General features: G+C 36.7%; 1 pseudogene; it reads left to right on the forward strand.

Annotated features, from left to right (window-relative positions):
- Positions 1-1,989: 1,989 nt before the first annotated feature.
- LOC137963247 (pectin acetylesterase 10-like) lies at positions 1,990-16,241 on the forward strand (annotated as a pseudogene).
- The last annotated feature ends 6,592 nt before the right edge of the window (positions 16,242-22,833 follow it).

Genomic DNA, 22,833 nt, shown 5'->3' on the forward strand with positions numbered 1-22,833 from the left:
AATTTTTTTAGTTTTATTACTTATTTTTTATTTTAATGACTAATTACTTTATCTCCCATTATTATTTTTTTCTACATTCATTTTTTATTATTATTTAGTTTTCTACTTTTTGTTATTTTCCCTTTTGTATTTTTAATTTTTTTTTTTTTTTAGTTGTCATTTAATCTTTTCTTCTTTAGTTTTTTACATTTGCCCATGTCAACAAAGCTTGGCCAAATGGTCAACATGTCCATTAAGAAAAGAGGAAAGAGAATGGGGAAATGAGGAATTTTAGGTTTTAAAGGATGGGCTGACATGGTGCTATATGGACAAGCTTTACTAACGTGGGAAGTTGATCGATCCTATGAGGATTCCAAAGGTCGAAATCAGATAATTTGGGAAATAAGTTTAAAAAGTCATTATTCAGATAAATCAAAATTTTAAATCCAATATTCAGGTACAATTCCTTGAAATATAAAAAATATAATAATAATTTTCCACAAAATCCTTCTTATTACACAAGTTGCTAATTGGGTGTAATTAGATTGGACAACAACAAAATCCTTCTATAATTTTTGTGAGAAAATTTTACTTTTGTGCAATGGTACCCCACCTACAAAGTAATATTTAATTAATCTATCTAATAATTACAAAAAAAATTTAAAGCTACAACAATTTAAAGTAATATTTAATGAATTTCTTCATTTGAATGTTGAAGATTAAAATATAATTTTAGTTATTAAGATTTATGTTTCAATTGCATAATTCTAAACTTTTTTCAAGCGATCCTTTTACTTTTCTCCATAACACAACAAGGTGCTTCTATAGATGACAAAATTCAAAATATTGGCGCTAGTACTACATCATGACTGAAAAACTATCAACTGTGCAATCTCCAGTCAGCGAAATATCAAGGAAGGAAAGTAGAGCTCCATGTTTAGAAAGTATTACGTAAAAGGAAACTCTAGGGAAACCAGGATTCCAAATCAAACTAGAACAGGTAGCCTCTTCGGTTTATGTATAAGTGAGGTAGGACTTGCTCTCTTCTACCTTGTGGCATTGCCGGATCATACCATCTTCCTTCAGTCCACGTCTTCCATTCTTGTTGTGGGATCTTGCTCTGTTCTTGCATCTTGGGGATCGACCTACTACTCTAATATTGTTTTAATGGAGGTTAGCTTGCCTGAAGACATCTCACTAGAAATTCTTTCACGTCTACCCAAGAAATCACGGCTCAAGTGTGTATTTTAAAGAAGTATTAGAATCTGATCAAGAAAGTTGGCTTCTTTCACTGCCAAATCTATTGACTTCGGTTTTGTCTATCTCAAATACTATGACTATGGCTTCATACACGAATGTATGTTCTGCCACTTGGACGACAAAGGAGCACTCACGCTCCAAGACTCCGTTGTCTTCCCTTCACATCACAACATCAAGAATATGGGTTCATGCAATGGCCTCATCTTCTAGTTCAAGAAAATCCACACCAATCTCAAGCTCAGTGACTATCTCTACAATCCCATTACCAAGCATATCATGACTCTTCCTCCACTCCCTCCTTTCAGAATGGCCCATGACCCCTTTGATAGTTGTTTCCTTTTTTTGGGTTTAACCCATTATTGGGTAGTTTCGCTTAGATGTAAGGATAGTGAGCAATTACAACTTCTTCCTGTTTTGATGGGAAAGAAGGGATTAAGGATTCTACGTTAAATGGGATTTGGTCTAGAAATAAGCCTGAGTTTTCTCCATCAACGGGACTTTGGATAAATTCGACCTTTCTCTGCAAATTTCTGGAATTTTATCTACTATGACTGGAGATATGCATCTTGTGCTTCGGCTTTACTTTTTATGAATTTTATATACCTTTAAAATTCTGGTTGAATCAGACCAGAATCTCTCGTCTTGATTACAATTCCATTATTTTTTTTGTAAAATATTATCTATGTTTTTATTTTGTAGTAAAAAAAAAAATTTGGGTTGTTTTCGAGGTTAGAAGGACGTAGACTTACGATGAGGCATTGTGAGCCCCGCGCATCTTCGATCGCCATTGGTGGCATGTGCGATTGTCAATATGTTGTGTGCCTGGTGGATCTCAAAAATGCTGGCGCTCCACAGCTAGATAGTGTCCAAGAGAGACAGCGATGTTTCCGAACAATGTCCCCGGCCAGACAGGATGACTGCATTGGTGCACCAGAGTAGGTTGCGCTCAGTGCGCTGGAGGTGTCGAGACTTAGTGGGAACCGATGCGCCCATGGGAAGAAAATGCCCACAGCCAATCATCAGCCGTAGTTTGGGTTTGCAGAGGGGAGTCGAACGACGGGGCTTGCTGTGTGTGCTGACGTTAAACCATCGACGTGTTGTGAGCATTTTCTTTCCGAGTCCCAAGTTGTCCCATTCTCACTTCCAGTCGCCTTGAGAATGCGATGCGCACAACTGATTCTCGGTCGAGAGACGTTGCTTCGGTGGGTGGCATTGATCACCAAACAGTGCACGTGTAGGAATACTTTAAATAGAATTTCGAAACCATATATGAAATTCATAAACCAAAATCGTACCTCCTGACATGGTGTCAACTTCCGACGAACAAAACATCTCTGGCTAACAGAATGTCTCATCTATCATAGAGGCTCATCAATGGCAACATTCAGGCATACCTGCTAGACCAGAACCCCTTTTATAGGCACTTGTCCATCAAATGAGACCACCAAATGACGGGAAACCGAAAGGTCGTAACCGGCGACCATCATCAGTGGAAAATCGTCTGGCGGATGGGTCACTTAAGTGATGGATCGTGAACCGTCTTACAGTCTCCCACTTGACCCATACGTCTACTAAATATGTGTCATTGATACATCTTTATGAATATTTTCCATAGATATAATTTCCTTATACTCAAAAGAAGAAGATTAAATTACATGTATCGTGGTGGTAATTCCTTTAGAGAAAGTATTACCTTCCACGAATTACAATGCAACTGTCTCCTTTGAATAAGAACCTTATGTGGCACATTTCTTTATGAATGAACTTGCATAATGCACATTCGGGATCATCTTATATTGTTATTCTTTAAACTTTATGTATACAACCAAATAAGAGAAGACACAAATGAAGTTAATAGAGTTTTTCATTGAAAAAATTACGATACAAACAAAAAGGGAATCTCAATTACATAAATTACTTAATAGAACTGAGTCCCATATGTTCAACATGTCCCTTATAAACAACAGGTGGTAGACCTTTTGTGAACGGATCATGGATCACTAATCTGGTACTGATGTGTTCCACAACCACCTTGTTTGCTTTGACATGTTCTCGAATAGCTAAAAACTTTATGTCAATATGTTTACTACTACTTCCGCTCTTATTGTTCTTGGCCAAAACCACTGCTGCGGAATTGTAGCAATAAATCCGTAATGGCTTAGAAATGGTGTTAACAATTTTAAGCCCTGAAATAAAACTCTTCAACCATATAGCCTGTAATGACACTTCAAAACATGCTACAAACTTTGCTTCAATGGTAGAAGTAGCAATCAAAGACTTTTTTGCACTTCTCCAAGAAATGGCCCCTCTAGGTAATAAGAAGACGTATCTCGATGTTGACTTTCTCGAATCAAGGAAGCCAGCAAAATCAGAGTCAGAATATTCAATCACTTCTAGATGATCAGATTGTCTATACATAAGCTTGTAGTGTTTTAGTCCCCTGAAGGTATCGCGTGACTTTCTTTACTGCTTTCCAATAGTCCAAATTGGGATTACTTTGATATATGCCCAACATTCCCATTGCATATGCTATGTCACTTCGTGTGCAAACCTGAGCATACATTAAACTCCCAACTATAGAAGCATAGGGCGTATTTTTCATTTGTTCCCTCTCTAAATTTTTTCGTGGACCTTGTTCCAAACTTAATTTGTCACCTTTCACAATAGGTGCAACACCAGATGAGCAATTATTCATACGATATCTCTCTAGAGTTTTGTTGATATAGGCTTCTTGAGACTATCCTAATATCCCTTGGGATCTGTCTCAATCAATCTTTATGCCTATGACATAAGCAGCTTTGCCCATAACCTTCATATAAAATTTCAACGAGAGAAATCGATTGACCTCATGAAGTAATCCTAAATCACTTGAAGCAAGTAAAATATCACTTGCATATAGGACTAAGAAAATTATTTTGCTCCCACTGACCTTATGGTATATACATTGATCCATAACATTCTTCGTAAATCCAAATGAAGAAATAACATCATGAAATTTTAAATACCACTGACAGGAGGCTTGTTTTAGTCCATATATAGATTTCTTAAGTCTACAAACCAAGTGATCATTCCCCTCTAAAATGAAACCTTCAGGTTGTTTCATGTAAACCTCTTCGTCTAAGTCTCCATTTAGGAAAGCCGTTTTCACATCCATTTGATGTAACTCCATATCAAAATGAGCTACTAATGCCACAATTATCCGAAATGAATCCTTCTTTGAAATAGGAGAGAAGGTTTCATGATAATCAATTCCTTCTTGTTGAGTAAATCCTTTGGCTACTAATCTTGCCTTATATCTTTCAATATTGCCTAAAGACTTTTTTTTGGTTTTGAAAACCTATATACAGGCAATGACCTTCCCCCTTTTAGGCAATTCAACAAGATCTCAAACTTGGTTATTAGCCATTGAATCCAACTCTTCCTTCTTGGCATCGTTCCATAATGTGGATTTTTTTCCACTCATGGCCTGTGAAAATGTAATAGGATTTTTATGAACAACAACCAATCTATCCAAAGTTGTAGAAGAAGGTGGAGTATTTGTATGCTCTTCAAAAACTAAGTTTCGAGGTTGGCTACTCCCACTAATCTCATCATTCTCAAGGGACCTTGCATTCTTAGATTCGACAATTCTTATCGAACGAGATGGACAATAAAATATGTATTCCTTAGACTTTTTCGCATAGCCAATGAAATGTCCACTGACTATTCTAAAGTCTGACTTTGTCTCATGTGGATTGTAAAGTCGAACTTCAACTGGACACTCCTAAACATGTACTTGCCTTAAACTAGGCTTCCAACCTTTCCATAACTTGAATGGCATTTTATGAACCGCCTTGGTTGGAACCCTATTGAGTACATAGACTACAATTTTGAGAGCTTCACTCCAGAAAGACAATGGGAAACCAGAGTTACTAATCATATTCCTCACCATGTCCATTAATGTTCGGTTTCTTCTTTCAGCCACACCATTTTGAGGCGGTGAGCCAAACATTTTGTATTGTGTGGCACAATACCTTGTTCCTCAAGAAACCTTGCAAAAGGACCAGGCAATTGTCCTCTTATAGTGTACTTTCCATAATATTTACCACCTCTCTCTGATCTCACGTTTTTTATTTGTATACTTAATTATTTCTCTACTTCTGCTTTATAGACCTTAAAAGCATCTAGTGCTTCATTTCTATCATAAAGCAGATAGAGATACATATATTGTGTATAGTCATCAATAAAGGTAATGAAATACTGCTCACCATTGAAACATACATCATAAGACCTAAAATATTAGTGTGTATGATTTCTAAGACATCAGAAGTCCTCCTGGCGCCTTTCATGTACTTGTTGGTTTGCTTTCCTTTAATACAATCCAAAATTGTACTAAAATTAGTAAAATGAAGAGCCTCAATCATCAACTAATCTTTTAATTCTATCAATGGAGATATGACCTAATCTCCTATGCCACAACATGGAGGATTTCTCATTTATAACACTTCTCTTAATTAGAACATTAATATCATGCATAGTAGTACTAAGACTGCAATCAAATGTAGGGTTTAAAAGAAGTTTGAACAAACCTTCTTCAAAAATGCCATTTCCAATAAGAAAATGGTCTTTATACAATTGAAGGGAATTTTCATGGAAATTAAAACTTAATCCAAAGGGTAAAAGTTTGAAAACTAAGATTTGGTTTCTAGAAAAAGATGGAACATAAAATGCCGTTTCAACGTCTAAGAAAAAAGTAGTATGTAGGACAAGTTTGAAAGTTCCAACTGCCTCTACATGTGAACCCATCTTGTTTCCTGAATAGATGGAGCATTCACTTGGCGTCGGTTTTTGTTGGTTCAAGAAACCCTGCATGGTGTTGGCAACATGGATTGTAGTACCAGAATCAATCCACCAAATGTTATAAGAAGCATGAGTCATATCAGGTTCAAAACACACTAAGGAACACATTTGGGTTATCGGGGTGCTTGCTAATGCCTTATCGGAATTCTCAAACTATTCCTGGATAGCTTGAAGATACTCGTTGGCTTTGGCACATTCAGGAATAGATTCACAAATACTCTTCCTAATATGAGACTTAATAAACATCAAACTTAATCGATTGGATTGTTCCCAAAGTTCAAATGATGTTTTCTTAATTTGGGTACTAGATTCCGTGGGTTTTGGAGGTTCATCCACTCTAAGTGCCAAGTCAAGATCCATGCACCCTAATAACAGCAGAATTTTCTCCTTCCACTCAATATAATTTTCTCCATTGAGGGGAACAATAGAAGAATCAAAGGTTGGGACAAATAAAATTTGAAGAGCTGCAACAAGTAGCTAACAAGCTTACTAAACATTTAATAAAGCCAAAATTTGAATATTTACCTATATAAATAATCCAAACAAATAAATCAGCGTGTCATTATAATCTTTCCTATGGGCTTAGATTATAAAACATATGCGATTTATGTCTCTTTATGATGGGAACTAGAAATTTGTTTGTAAAGGAATATTCTAGGCCTGTGGGCAACTCAATTTTTTTTTAAATATTTATTTCCCTTCCTGAATAATCACATAAATATAACATTTACCCTATGGGGTTAAATTATTATATCTCGGTGATTAATCACAATTTTTTTATGTCATTAACTTTATGTGACTAAACTTAATGTCACTTAGACATTTGCACAATTAAGAATGTTGTGGCAATTACTCAATTATTCAAATGTATATCTAAATATGACATAAAAAATAATTGACTAAAATGAATTTCAATTAATAATCCGTCTGATTCAACCCAAACGACTCGATAAAGTCCGAGTTGAGTCAACTCGTCCAACTCGTTGCATCTAGACTGATCATGCGCAACCGATACGAGTCAACTCAGCCGAGTCAACTCGTTATTTAAATGAAATTGTTTTACCTATGTTTCAATTTTTTTTATTTACGTTCGCTGGAGGTCATCTTCACGCGCAGAGATGATGCTCAGCGTCCACGGCAGCCCTCTGCTGGACGTTGCCTCCCATTAGGCTTCGACCGCTACCGTCCGACGGCGACGCCGGTTGAAGTACAACACCGAGCGATACGCCGGTAGAAGTACAACACCGAGCGAGACGCCAGTTGGCTCCACAACACCGGCACTCGCAGAGTATGCAGAGAGCTCCTCTCCAAGGAAATGACTCCATATCAGAGAGGGAGCTCTGATACCACATGTAGAAATGCTTTAAATAGAATTTCGAAACCATATATGAAATTCATAAACCAAAATCATCCCTCCTGACATGGTGTCAACTTCAGACGAACAGAGCTTCTCCGCTATCTTCTCCGGTGAACAGAATGTCTCGTCTTTCATGGAGGCTTGTTGATGGCAACGTTCATGCATACCTCTACAAGACCATAACCCCTTTTATAGGCTCCTCTCCATCAAAGGAAACCACCAAACGATGGGAAACCGAAAGGTCGTAAACGGTGACCACCGTCAGTGGAAAACAGTATCACGGATGGGTCACTTAAGTGACGGATCGTGAACTGTCTAGGTGATGGTTTGTGAACCGTCTTACACATCAAACCGCAGTCGAGAGGAGTAGTCACAGAGCACTGAGAGAGAGAGAGACGTCGTAATGTAAGCCAGTATACACCGACGTGTAACGCTCATCGGACGCACATCGGCGACGATGGCACCTGAGGAAGGAGACGGCGGTGCAGGGAGGGTGAGTAGAGTCCTGAACAGATGTGACGATTGGATGAGAAGCCTGCCAGTGAGCAGCTGAGAGTGGCGCGACCGAACATAGCGGAGACCGGTGTAGTGTGCGTTGGCGTTTCGTGCTCTCGTTGGAGCACAACCAAAGCCAGGAGCATGACATCATGCTCTCTGGCTGTCCCGCACCACTGTACGCGCAAGAGCACCAAAAGTGCTCACGGGCCATCCAACCCCAGTCTTATCATTGGATACACGTAATTCATATATAAATAACAGGAAATATAGAATATTTTAGTTTTAGTTTTCATTATTTTTCATTTTTGTGAATATGGATTAAATAATTGGATATGCATATATGAATGTTTAATATGTATTAATTTTTATATGTGAAAATTTTATTTAGGTTTTATGCATACTTAATCTTCTATGCATATTATGATTGACCTAAATATAAGAAATTAATAATTGGCATAAATTTTAGTCAATTATTTTGATGTCATATTTTGGTTTACATTTGAATAATTAAGTAATAACCACAACATTCTTAATTATGAAAAATGTCTAGTGACATTCAATTTAGTCACATAAAGTTAATGACATAAAATTTTGTGATTAACCATGGAAAGTTAATAATTTAACTTCACGTGGTAAGTTTTATATTTAAGTGTTTAATTAGAATTGGATAGGAAAATTTTAAAAAAAAATTTAGTCGCCCACAGGCCTAGAAAATTACTTTAGAGATAAATTTATGAAGCCATCATAAAGTGATATAAATCATTTGTGTTATAATCTAAGCGTACTCAAATGTTGATTAATTTTTTTGAATTTATTTACATGGGTAAATATTCGGTTTTTGGATCCATTGCATGTTTTAGTAAACATTGTTGTTTATTTTGCAGTTCTTCAAACTTTATCTGTTCCAAATTTTTATTCTTCCAATATTATTCCTCTGAATGGTAATAATTATGATGATTGGAAGGAGAAAATTGTCCTTGCATCGATTGCGGTGTCAAGTGGTGGAGCCTAATTAATGCCTTACGCTAAGTTGGTTGCGGATCAACCTTCGTGGTAAGGTCGACATGGGGGTTGGAAGGGAGGTAGAGACCCCATCCGATCCACGATATATTGACTGTTGTTTCATTAAGAGCAGTTTAAGAATTTCATTCTTGTAAAGCGGTTTCCCTAGTTTTCTCTTTAAATTGGGGGTTCGTCGCTAAAGGGGCGATTTCTCTTTGTAAGTTATTTCATCTTCATCGTGAATTATTGCAATGGCAGAAGACAGGACATAGTCTCACCTTGAAGCGAACCTGTATAAACCTTGTTGTGTATTTTCGTGCTTGTTTTTGTCCTTCTTCCACATTTCTTACTATTGCTCTCATTAGTTTGGAATTAGGGCGTACATTTCCTAACATGCAGTACCTTGATTTGGCATTTCCAGTGGATGAACCTCTATGGCCCATGAAATCAAGTACCCAAGTTGAAAAAAATATCATTTGATCTTTGGGAGCGATTAGATCGCTTAAGTTTTATGTTTATCAAGTCTCACATTGGGAAAAGTATCCATGTATCCATCCTTGATTTTGCCAAAGCAAAAGAATATCTTAAAACTATTCAAGATCAGTTTGAGACTTCTGACAAAAAATTAGTGTTGGAAGACAAGGCCCATGCCCATACGACCAAGGAAGACTCACATATCCAAGTGTACTAGAAGATGGGCCCAAGCCCATAAGATCATGGAAAACCCATGCATCTAAGATATATTGAAGACGAGTTCAAGGCCCACAGATCAAGGAGAAGGCCCATATGCCCACATACATGGATGCCAAGATAGTAAATAAAGGGTCATCTCATAGAGATGATATTTCTGTAATTTAGTTAAAGTTCCAGGGTTAAATCCCTAAACCCTAAACCCTAAGTTCAGGGGTATTATTATAATATAGTAGTTTTATTAATATATAAATAGTGCTTCAGGGGGAGGGTTATAATTAATTACATAACCCTTCTTCCTCCTATTTTTTTCTGAATGGGTTTTTTTCCCTTTTTCTCCATGAGCTAAATTCATGGAGTCCTGAAAATCAACATGGTATCATAGCTTTGATTTTTAAGACTCGAGTATGGTTTTTTCATGATTCAGAAACAGAGTATTTTTCTTTTGTCATAATGTTGTTTTTAGTTAGTGAAAATCGTGGTTTATTTTAATGGTATTGTTTTTCTTTCTTCGGTTTATTTGTCTGATACAGTATGATGAGATGGAGTTCTATTTTTTTCTCTCATTAATCTGCCGCTGGTATTGTTTGCTTCCCACCTCGATAAACTGCCTCACCCTTGGTATATAATCTGTTGTCTTCACTCTTGAGCAAATCCATGGGTCTTCCCGAGTAGTGTTTCTGCTGCTACTGGCTGTCGTCTTCGCTTAACTTCACCGCTCGTCTCGCTTAACTTCTCTGGCAGTGTCTGCGCCGCCCGCCACGGCCACTCTTTTGGAAGCACCAGTCCAGCTTACCGTCCTCTGTCGAAGGCTTCCCGTCGCCGCCGCTGCTGCTGCTGCCAAATGTTTTTGGAGGCGGAAGACGACGACAGTTTGCGAAAAAACACTTCTCTCCCCGAGCCGCTTACTCCGTCCAGAAAACTGTTTCGGGCGAGTTGTCTTCGTCACCAAATCCATCACAGCGTCGGCGTCCGGGAAGAAGATGTACTGCTGCTGCGTTTTCTTTTCGTCGTTCTCTGTTCGGCCACGGGGAAAGACGACCACCGCAGCCGGAGAAGATGAAGTCGGGTTGGAAACTTTCCTTCCGAGTTTCCGCTCTGCGTCCGGGAAGAAGAGGGTTGGAAACTTTCCTTCTGAGCTCCCTCCGAACTCTGTTTCCGCCGAAGAAACCGAGGAAAACGAATAATTCACTGTTCAAATATTTCTGTTTCCTAAGTTAGGAAACACGAATGTATCAGCTCTATGGCCTGCTGGCACAACATGGACTCGCCCGAGTCAATCCAGGGCCCGAGTTCCCAGCCGACCTTTGTTTCAGCACCAGCCAGACCGAGTCAACCCATAGCAACTCGGACTGAGTCAACTCGGTCTGTGTCAACTAACTGGCCACTTATTTTTTGCCTTGGTATACATGCCCAAGTTTTATAAATATTTCGGCGAGACTCGGTAACTTTTTCTCTAGTTGGAGTTTTATTGTGAAGAATTGACAGATTATTTCTTGTTCAGCATATTATTTGGTACATATATGTGCATTAAATTATTTCATGGGTCAATTTTACAAGGATTATTTTGGGTCGTGTTAAATGGGCACAAGCCCATTTCAACTGCTGCTATTGTATCTCTTTTGATGAGACATTATTTTTTAAGAAGAGGTAGCCCAATACCATTATTTATTTATGTCCCTGTAAAAAATATCAAATTTTTGTGGTTGGGAGTCAATGACGGAGGAACTTCATCCCTGTCAAAAATATCAAAATTATTTTTTGTTGGGAGTCCATGACGGAGAAACTTCATCCCCGTAGAAAATATCAAATTTATTTGTGGTTGGGAGTCCGTGACGGTGGAACTTCATCCCCGTAAAAAATATCAAATTTTTGTGGTTGGGAGTCCATGACAGAGGAACTTCATTCCCGTAAAAAATATCAAAATTATTTGTGGTTTGAAGTCCATGACGGAGGAACTTCATCCCTGTCAAAAATATCAAAATTTTTGCGGTTGGAAATCCATAACTAAGGAACTTCATCCCTGTCAAAATATCATATTTTTGTCGTTCGAAGTCTTTGACGGAGGAACTTATTATAATATTTATGGTACTTCCCCCTATTAATATCATATATTACTCTACAACTTGAGAGTCGTTGTCCTGCGGAGGGACATGGTGGTGGAGGTGGACACTTCAGAGTAATGTCTTAGTGGCTAAGAGTGATTTACTCTCACTGATAATAAACCAGATCGGCCTCAGGAACAAAAGCACCAATGTGAGGGGGAGTGTTGGAAGATGGAGACATATTATACAAAAAATGATTTGCAACATATTATATCATTTGCAGCAAGTTAGAAGTTCATACTATTCTCTCACCCCCAGCTTGAGGGGGAGTGTTGGAAGACAGGACCCAAGCCCACATGACCAAGGAAGACTCACATATCCAAGTGTGTTAGAAGATGAGCCCAAGCCCATAATATCAAGGAAGACTCATGCATCTAAGAGATATTGAAGATAAACACAAGGCCCACAGATCAAGGAGAAGGCTCATAGGCCCACATAAATTGATGGTAGGATGGTAAATAAAGGGTTATCTGATAGAGATGACATTGATGTAATTACGTTAAAGTTCTTGGGTTAAAACCCTAAACCCTAAACCCTAATTTCAAGGGTATTATTATAATATAATCATTTTATTAATCTACAAATAGAGCTTCAAGGGAAGGGTTATAATCAATTCCACAACCCTTCTTACTCCTATTTTTTCTAATGGGTTTCTTTCCCTTTTTCTCTATGAGCTAAATTCATGGAATCCTAAAAATCAACAATTAGCAAGCACCCTGATGATGAAAATGTGTTCCATGAAATTTATAGGCACCAAAGGTGTGCGTGAGTACATTGTGCAGATGTGGGACATTACCGCTAGACTGAAATTGTTGGAGATTGAGATGTCCGAGTCATTTCTGGTTTACTTCATCCTTTACTTGCTCTCGCCTGAATACGGACTGTTCAAGATCTCTTACCACACACATAGGGAGAAATGATCAATTAATGAACTTCTGATCATGTGTGTACAAGAGGAAGGGAGGCTGAATCAAGAGGGGATTGAAAGTTCAAATTTGATGACGCGTGGCAAGAAACCATTTAAGAACGAGAAGAGAAAATCCCCTCTTAATTAAGTTAATAAGGAAGATATAAAATGTTTCTTTTGTAAGAAGAAAGGACATAAAAGGAAGACTTGTCCCAAATTCAAACATTGGCTTGAAAAGAAAGGTAATCTCATCTCTTTAGTATGTTTTGAATCTAATATGGTTAATATTTCTTATAACACTTGGTAGATTGATTCTAGTACTACAATCCATGTTGCTAACACCATGCATGGCTTCTTAAACCAACGAAAACCGACGAAAAGTTAAAGTTCCAACTATTCAGGATACAAGATGGGTTCATATGTGGGGGCAGTTGAGGCTTATAGACTTGTCCTTAATTCTGGTTTTGTTTTAGACTTTGAAAAGACCTTTTATGTTCCATCCTTTTCAAGAAACCTTATTTGAGTTTCTAGACTTTTATCTTGTTATTTCAGTTTCAATTTCCTTACTCATTTCCTTCATTTGTATAAAGACAATATTCTTGTTGGAAAAAGTATTTTGGATGATGGTTATTTAAACTTCTTTTGAATTCGACCCTTAATTGTAGTCTTGTAATTGTGCAGGGTACAAATGTTGGCATTAAACATGATGTTATAATTGAGAAACCCTTTATGTTGTGGGATAGGAGATTAGGTAATATTTCCATTGTTAGAATTAAGAGATTAGTAAATGAAGGAGTCATTGAGGCTCTTGACTTCAGTGATTTTGGTACTTGTGTGGATTGTATTAAAAGAAAGCCCATCAAAACTCCGAAGTTAATCATGCTTGGGCGAGAGTTGTACTAGGATGGGTGACCTCCTGGGAAGTTCTCGTGTTGCACCCCTTTTTGCCCGTTGTTCCTCAACCACCTATTAATTTCTCCCTAGTAATGTTGCGGTTAGGGGCGGCAAAACATATTTGCATGTATAGTTTGTTTTCTTTTTTAACGGTTCAAAATATTCGGGAAGAAGAGAAGAGGGGGGAAAGGTACGATTTTGTTTTATTTTCCTTTATTAATGCAGTTATGTTCAGTTTCGACACAGACAGTAAATGTTTTATTCTTTAATCGAAGGACATAGCGCACATTTTTAATATTTTATATCTCGAGTTTTGCTTAAGATTTTAATTTTTTATTTTATTTTTAGGAGGGAATGTGGAATAGACCTATAGAACGCGGGTGGAGAGGGAATCCAGGGAAAGGATTGGTAGGATGGAGAGGGTAACACAAACGGGTGCGATCATATAATTGGCCACTTTGATAAATGTGGTAGAAAGAAAAAATTCTGAGTAAGATAGGCAAGCTAAAAGATTCTGTAATTTTAGTTAATGTAATAAAAATCAGTTTTCCTATTCTCTTTCTCGATTGAACTCACCCATCAGCTCAAAAAATTGCTTTCAGACATGAAGAAGATTGAATTTTGAGCATAAAAGATGCTAATGCAGACAGATTTCAGATCACCTTTATGCTCACTATAGGAAAACAACTCACAAAGTGATTGACTTCAATTCTAATAGTTTTTTGCAAGATGACCAAATGAGCTCCTCTAAAGATAAAATAAAATTATCGAATTGTACTTATGATGGGGGGAGGGGGGGTCTACTTGTCGTTGGAGTTGAACTTCAGCCGCATTATTCAGTTATCTCCTGACGTTAGTCAGTGGAATACCAAAGTTCAAGTCATCTAGATGACGAAGGTGAATCCAAAAATCATCTCTACGGTTTAAGTTATGGAATCTGGTTTATGCCCGTTTTTGCCAATCATGATCAACCAAATGTCGGGGTTCGAACCCTCGTCGATTTTTTCCTCCTCTCTCCTGCACCCACTCTCTCAGTCTCTTCATTTTTTATCTTTTCGCCCTCTCTCCCGCACCCTCTATCTCATCTCCTTGCGGCCCCCGATCTCTTTACTCCCTCTCTCTTCTCTTCCATCTCTCTCCAGTCTCCGTCTCTCTGCGGCCTCGCAATCTCTTCTCCATTATAAATGATGGGTCATCCTTTAGCGGTGAAGGATTAAACCAAGTACTTTGGGATATTTGTTTCTAATTATTTTCTTGTTTCCAGTGAAAACAACCATAATCATCCTTGCTCTAGACCAATTCCTATATATATATTTATTTCCTCTTTTTTATTTAGGCTGTTGGGCTTGTCTTTCGTGGGCAACGAATTTGGTTGGCTGCCATGGAAGCTCTGATGTCAAAGTGGATGCACTATACTAAGGAGGTTTGGTCTTTCATCTAATGATTTTATCACTTCTTGCTAATGCCAGGAAGTTCCTTGATGTGTATGGCATGCTTTTTTCTGCTCTTTTTCTTGTATTATTGTCATCATGAGTAGAATCAAGGGGTCATGGATCTTGCATTGTTCTAAATGTTTTTATCTCAATCAAATACTAGGCAAGCATGAAATAATGCCAAGGCTATTGATTTTGTGCTTGCTTCTTGCTAACTAAAAATACTTAAGGATCATCATAAATGAGCACAATAAATGAAAATATATATGTATAGACTCTTTCTTGCCATCCTTTTGTACATCGCATAAGGATCCAACTTCTGTAAATGCATCCTTCTTTTTTATTCTCTCTTTTACTCTCACATAAAAACATATAAACTAGAGATTGATGTATGTGGTTCCAACTTTGTTGCAGTGTTTCTTCCCTGAAATTTTTGTGGCTAATATTAAGACCCCACTTTTTCTTCTGAATGCTGCATATGATGTTTGGCAGGTAATTTTTTTGTAGATTCTGAATGATCCTTTACTGAATATGTCTGCTTATGTTTTGAATTGTTTCTTATTCTTTTTTTTTTCTGGTACAAGCTAGTTTGTGTCCACCATCAGCTGATCCGCATGGTGAATGGCATACTTGCAAGTTAAATTATGAAAGGTGCACACCAGGACAAATCAGATTCTTCCAGAGTACTTCTCTTTCACTGTTATTCACCTTTGTACTTTACTATCATTTATGTCAATAATTGGCCTCGAAATGCCTTTGAAGCTTTGGTATTATCTTCTTAAACAAATTTTAGGAATAAAATGCTTTCAGCTATTAAAGTGTTCTCAATGTCCAAGCAAAATGGGTTGTTCATAAATTCATGTTTCGCCCATTGCCAACTAGAGAGGCAAGACACATGGTTTGCCAACAATTCTCCTGTCATCAGGAACAAGGTATTAGGATTGTCTCTCCCTCCCTCTGTCAAACTTAGAGCTAATATGTCAAGTGGCAGCCATAGCCAAATTGTTCAGTTTATGGGTGTGGTTTCAATTTACTCTTATCTTTTTTAATTTTCATTCACCTAGTCTGGGGAAGAAAACAATGGAAGAGTGCTTTGGTTCAAAACTTTGTCACTATTTTGCTCATAGATTCTCATTGAAAAACAAACATCTGAAATTTGTTGACAGCAAAGAATCGATGTAGCTGTCGATGATTGGTACTTTGACCGAGCTGAAGTGAAGATGATAGAGTGTGCATACCCTTGTGACCAGAGTTGTCACAACCTCGTCTTTCATTGAAGAAGTCAGCATTGGATCTCTTCACTATTATTTTCACTCGATTCAGGTGCATATTCATATCAAGAAGATTTGAAGCAAAAAGGTGTAGAATATGAGACCCAGTTTGCATCTGGCTGTTACTACAGTGTCTAGCATGTTGTAATTTGCATGTCAATTCTTGTGCCCTCTATAAGAATCTGCTTCCCCCATGCAAGTAAAGAGGGAAGTTATTGTTTCTGGTTTTCCAATGAAAAATGTACATAATAAGACATGTATTAATGACCTGATTAGTATGGGAAATAGAATAATAAGAATCTTTTTGAGTATATGTATGCAAGCTCTTTTGTTCTTTTGTCGGATTTAGAGTGATTCATGACCGAGTATAAGAATATGGCTATTTGTCACTGCAGAAAAACATAAATGATAGAAAAATTGCTTTTTTTTTATCAAAATTTTCTTTCTAATGGTAGATAAATTCCCTTTAATCGGTAATTAGTCTAGTCATTTACTATTGAAGCACTAAGAAATTTATTTACTTGAAATTATTTTTTTTCCTTTTTGTGGGATAAATGCTATAAATATATCTGTTTGGCCAAGGCTGTAGACATATATGGCAATCAAATCAGATCATGAGAGATAACAAGAGCAAAGAGGGCGATGGAAGGCAGTTCCCTACGGTCATGCACCCACATACAAAAGATCAACATTATTTCATGGAAGCCAAGTAGTCAATCAGTACACTTTCATTAAAAACAGAAACATAGAGACCTATTATTTGATCTTGAAGACAAAAACCAAATGTGCATTGTACACTGAAAAATCTGTTCATATTGTAGTTAAAAAAAACCTTTAGTACTGGTAGAAAGGAGTGATGTCCCAAGTCTAAACCTCATGCAACAAGAACTACAATGTCTAATTGATATTTTTTAATAAATGGGAAAACATCCAGAAAAATCAATAAATATCAAAATAAAAGATCTACGAGATGTGGCATCCAATTGAATTCTTGGGACAGCATGAACCAATAAGCTATACTTACAGAACTTAGAATTCTTCTATAAAACCATTACTTAACAAAATTTCTGTAAAACCTGTCCTATCAGTGCAAAATTTGGGATAGCCCCTGCTCTTATCCACCTTTGGAAAGGGTAGGAGCCACTGAGAAAATTCTTCGGAAGGAAGACCAAGCCCCGTCTGAGACTGCTGAAACGGATTCATGTAAGAAATCGAAAGATAAGCGATGTTGCTTCATTGAGGCTCCATCTCATTGACGAGCCACAGATTATGCGAGTGATCAACTGTGGGTTGCGTCAAAATTTTCCACTTTCCGGTTTCCACCCCCTCTCGTAAGACGCAACGCAACTCACGGAAGAGGACACGTAGTTTGCCAACGGTGAGGTGACATGCTATTCAGGTCGACCGCCCAAGTGACTTACCTTTTTCCTGCCAAAAATATTTGCAAAATGTATTATATGTGCCAGTTTAAATGTCCCTCGCTCCCTCAATAGTGAGAAACAATGGTAATTGTTCATTGAAAATTTTCACAACAATGAACTCTTATACAAACTACAATGGTAATTGTTCATTGAAAATTTTCAAACGATTCTCATTTTAGCCTTAGTAAGTGAACTCCTTTCTCCACTCAATGTAGGGGTTGTGATCAAGGGCACTACATTTAAGTTTCATTTTTTTGTTGCGACTACTTTACTTCAAAGAAAGATAGTAGTAAATTGATAGCCATCCCCTACAACTTGAATGCAAGCATGCCAATCACCTGCATACAAGCCTTGCCCGTGGGGCTCACCCACGCACCTCACTTACATCCACACCCAAGGGTTGAGTCGGGATTAATTAAATAACCCATTTAATGTAATACATAACTATTTTGATCATAGATAATACCAATTAATTAATGACATTATGTATTTACTAATCAATTAATTACTAATTAAGTAAGAAATAATTAAATACCCGATGATTTGTGCTAATTAATCAACCAAGTGACCTATTTAATGTAATAACTAATCAATTATTTAATAGATCAAGTAGTAATAACTTGCTTATCTTATTAATTAAACACATTTTAGTGATATAATTAACTAATTAATTGATTCAATTAATTTATTTAGTAGGATTAATGGAGTCGATGCGAAGAACCAGAATGACATACTAATCGATGGTAGCTAATACTAGTTAATTAATTGGTAATTAATGCATTCATTAATTAAATAATTACTTGATTATTTGTGTTAATGAACAAACCAATTGACTTATTTAATGTAATAACTAATCAATTATTTAATCGAATAGGTAATAATTACTTAATCATCTAATTAAGTGAACATATTCTTATTACATAACTAACTAATTAACTTGGTTTGTAGGATCAATAGAGTCTGTAAGAACCACAATGACATACTATTTGATGATTGCTAATACTAGTTAATTAAAATAATATATTTAGTAATTAAATAATTATTGGTTAGGTAAGAAAATAATTAAAAACCCATGATTTGTGGTAGTAAATTGACCAATTGACATTTTTAATTTAATAATTAATCAATTATTTAATTGAATAGGTAGTAATTACTTAATTATTTAATTAATTGAACACATTTTAAATATAAAAATTGAACACATTCAAATGGAGTTGGTATGAAGAACCGGAATAATTTACTATTTGGCTGCAATTAATACTAGTTGATTAATTTGTATTTAATACATTTAATTATTGAATAATTACTGATTTGGTAAGAAAATAATCAATTACATGATGATTTGTGGTAGCCAATTGACATATTTAATTCTGTAACTAATCAACTTTTTAATCAAACATGCAGGACTAACTTAATTAACTAATTAATATAACCTATTCTATTTATATAATTAAATAATTATTTGACTATTAATTGATTCAATTAATTTTTTTAGTTTTATTACTTATTTTTTATTTTAATGACTAATTACTTTTTCTCCCATTATTATTTTTTTCTACCTTAATTTTTTATTATTATTTACTTTTTTAATTTTTTTTATTTTCCTTATTTTCCATTTTGTATTTTAAATTTTATTATTTTAGTAGTTTTCCTTTAATCTTTTCTTCTTTAGTTTTTTACATTTGCCCATGTCAACAAAGCTTGTCCAAATGGCGTCACATCAGCATGTCCATTAAGGAAAGAGGAAAGAGAATGGGGAAATGAGGAATTTTAGGTTGTAAAGGATGGGCTGACATGGTGCTATATGGACAAGCTTTACTAATGTGGGAAGTTGATCGATCCTATGTGGATTCCAAAGGTCGAAATCAGATAATTTGCGAAATAAGTTTAAAAAGTCATTATTCAGAAAAATCAAAATTTTAAATCCAATATTAGGGTGCAATTCCTTGAAATATAAAAAATATCATAATAATTCTCCGCAAAATCCTTCTTATGACACGAGTTGCTAATTGGGTGTAATTAGATTGGACAACAACAAAATCCTTCTATAATTTTTGTGAGAAAATTTTACTTTTGTGCAATGGTACCCCACCTACAAAGTAATATTTAATTAATCTATCTAATAATTACAAAAAAATTTAAAGCTACAACAATTCAAAGTAATATTTAATGAATTTCTTCATTTGAATGTTGAAGATTAAAATATAATTTTAGTTATTAAGATTTATGTTTCAATTGCATAATTCTAAACTTTTTTCAAGCGATCCTTTTACTTTTCTCCATAGCACAACAAGGTGCTTCTATAGATGACAAAATTCAAAATATTGACATCATGACTGAAAAACTATCAACTGTGAAATCTCCCGTCAACGAAATATCAAGGAAGGAAAGTAGAGCTCTATGTTTAGCAAGTATTACGTAAAAGGAAACTCTAGGGAAACCAGGATTCCAAATCAGACTAGAACAGGTAGCCTCTTCGGTTTATATATAAGTGAGGTAGGACTTGCTCTCTTCTGCCTTGTGGCATTGCCGGATCATACCATCTTCCTTCAGTCCACGTCTTCCATTCTTGTTGTCGGGTCTTGCTTTGTTTTTGCATCTTGGGGATCGACCTACTACTCTAATATTTTTTTAATGGAGGTCAGCTTGCCTGAAGACATCTCACTTGAAATTTTTTCACGTCTACCCAAGAAATCACAGCTCAAGTGTGAAGCTATTTTAAGGAAATGGCAGAATCTGATCAAGAAAGTTAGCTTCTTTCACTGCCAAATCTATTGACCTTGGCTTTGTCTATCTCAAATTCTACGACTATGGCTTCATATGCGAATGTATGTTCTGCCGCTTGGATGACAAAGGAGCACTCACGCTCCAAGACTCCCTTGTCTTCCCTTCACATCACAACATCAAGCATATGGGTTCTTGCAATGGCGTCATATTCTAGTTCAAGAAAATCCACACCAATCTCAAGCTCAGTGACTATCTCTACAATCCCATTACCAAGCATCTCATGACTCTTCCTCCACTCCCTCCTTTCAGAATGGCCCATGACCCCTTTGATAGTTGTTTCCCTTTTTTTGGTTTAACCCATTATTGGGTAGTTTCGCTTAGATGTAACGATAGTGAGCAATTACAGCTTCTTCCTATTTTGATGGGAAAGAAGGGATTAAGGATTGTACGTTAAATGGGATTTGGTCTAGAAATAGGCCTGAGTTTTCTCCATCAACGGGAGTTTGGATAACCTTTCTCTGCAAATTTCTGGAATTTTATCTACTATGACTGGAGGTATGCATCTTGTGCTTCGACTTTACTTTTCATGAATTTTATATAGCTTTAAAATTCTGGTTGAATCATACCAGAATCTGTCTTCTTGATTACAATTCCATTTTTTTCTGTAAAATATTATCTATGTTTTTATTTTGCCATAAAAAATTAAAAATTTACATGTCATTTTCGATGTTAGAAGGACGTAGACTTACGATGAGGCATTGTGAGCCCCGCGCCTCTTCGATAGCCATTGGTGGCACGTGCGACTGTCAATACATTGTGTACCTGGCGAATCTATAAAATGCCGGCGCTCCCCAGCTAGACAGGGATGTTTCCGAACAGTGTCCCCGGCCAGACAGGATGACTACACTGGTGCGCCAGAGTAGGTTGGGCTCAGTGCGCTGGAGGTGCTGGGAGGTTAGTGGAACTGATGCGCCTGTGGGAAGAAAATGCCCACAGCCAGCCGTCAGCCGTAGTTCAGGTTTGCAAAGGGGAGTCGAACAACTAGGCTCGCTGTGTGCGCTGACGTTCAACCATCGACGTGTTGTGAGTATTTTCTTCCCGACTCCCTGTTGGTCCCATTCTCACTTTCAGTCGCCTGGAGACTGGCAATGCGCACAACTAATTCTCGGTCGAGAGACATTGCTTCGGTGGGTGGCAGTGAGCACCAGATAGTGCATCGTGTAGGAATACTTTAAATAGAATTTTGAAACCATATATGAAATTCATAAACCAAAATCGTACCTCCTGACATGGTGTCAACTTCCAGCGAACAGAGCTTCTTCGGCGAACAGAGCTTCTTTGTCAAACTAAACCCCCTTTTATAGGCTCCTCTCCATCAAAGGAGACAACCAAACGACATGAAACTGAAAGGTCGTTACGGCGACCACCATCAGGGGAAAACCGTCTGACAGATGGGTTACTTAAGTGACGGATCGTGAACCATCTTACACTCTCCCACTTGATCCATACGTCTACTTAATATGTATCATTGATACATTTTCATGAATATTTTCTATAGATATAATATCCTTATACTAAAACAAAGAAGATTAAATTACATGAATCGTGGCGATAAGTCCATTAGAGCAAGTATTACCTTCCACGTATTACAATGCAAATGTCTCCTTTGAATGAGAACCTTATATGACACATTTCTTGATGAATAAACTTGCATAATGCTCATTCAAGATCATCTTATATTGTCATTCTCTAAACTTTATGTATACAACCAAATAAGAGAAGACACAAATGAACTTAATAGAGTTTTTCATTGACAAATTGAGATACAAACAGAAAGGGAATCTCAATTACATAAATTACTTAATAGAATTGAGTCCCATATGTTCAACATGTCCCTTATAAACAGCAGGTGGTAAACCTTTTGTGAACGGACCAACGATCATTAATTCGATACTGATGTGTTCCACAACCATCTTGTTTGCTTTGACATGTTCTCGAATAGCTAAAAACTTTATGTCAATATGTTTACTACGACTTCCGCTTTTATTGTTCTTGGCCAAAAACAGTGTTGTGGAATTGTCGCAATAAATCCTTAATGACGTAGAAATGGTGTCAACAATTTTAAGCCCTAAAATAAAACTCCTCAACCATATAGCCTGTGATGACGCTTCAAAACATGCTACAAACTCTACTTCAGTGATAGAAGTAGAAATCAAAGATTGTTTTGCACATCTCCAAGAAATGGCCCCACCAGGTAATAAGAAGACGTATCTCGATGTCGACTTTCTCGAATCAAGGCAGCTAGCAAAATCAGAGTCTAAATATCCAATCACTTCCAAATGATTAGATCATCCATACATAAGCTTGTAGTCTTTTAGTCCCTGAAGGTATTGCATGACTTTCTTTGCAGCTTTCCATTAGTCCAAATAGGGATTACTTTGATATCTGAC

Source organism: Aristolochia californica, unplaced genomic scaffold (assembly GCF_029961685.1).
Source record: "Aristolochia californica isolate CCGP_79_NKW_82.1479 unplaced genomic scaffold, dmAriCali1.0.hap1 SCAF_4, whole genome shotgun sequence".
Classification (NCBI taxonomy): domain Eukaryota; kingdom Viridiplantae; phylum Streptophyta; class Magnoliopsida; order Piperales; family Aristolochiaceae; genus Aristolochia; species Aristolochia californica.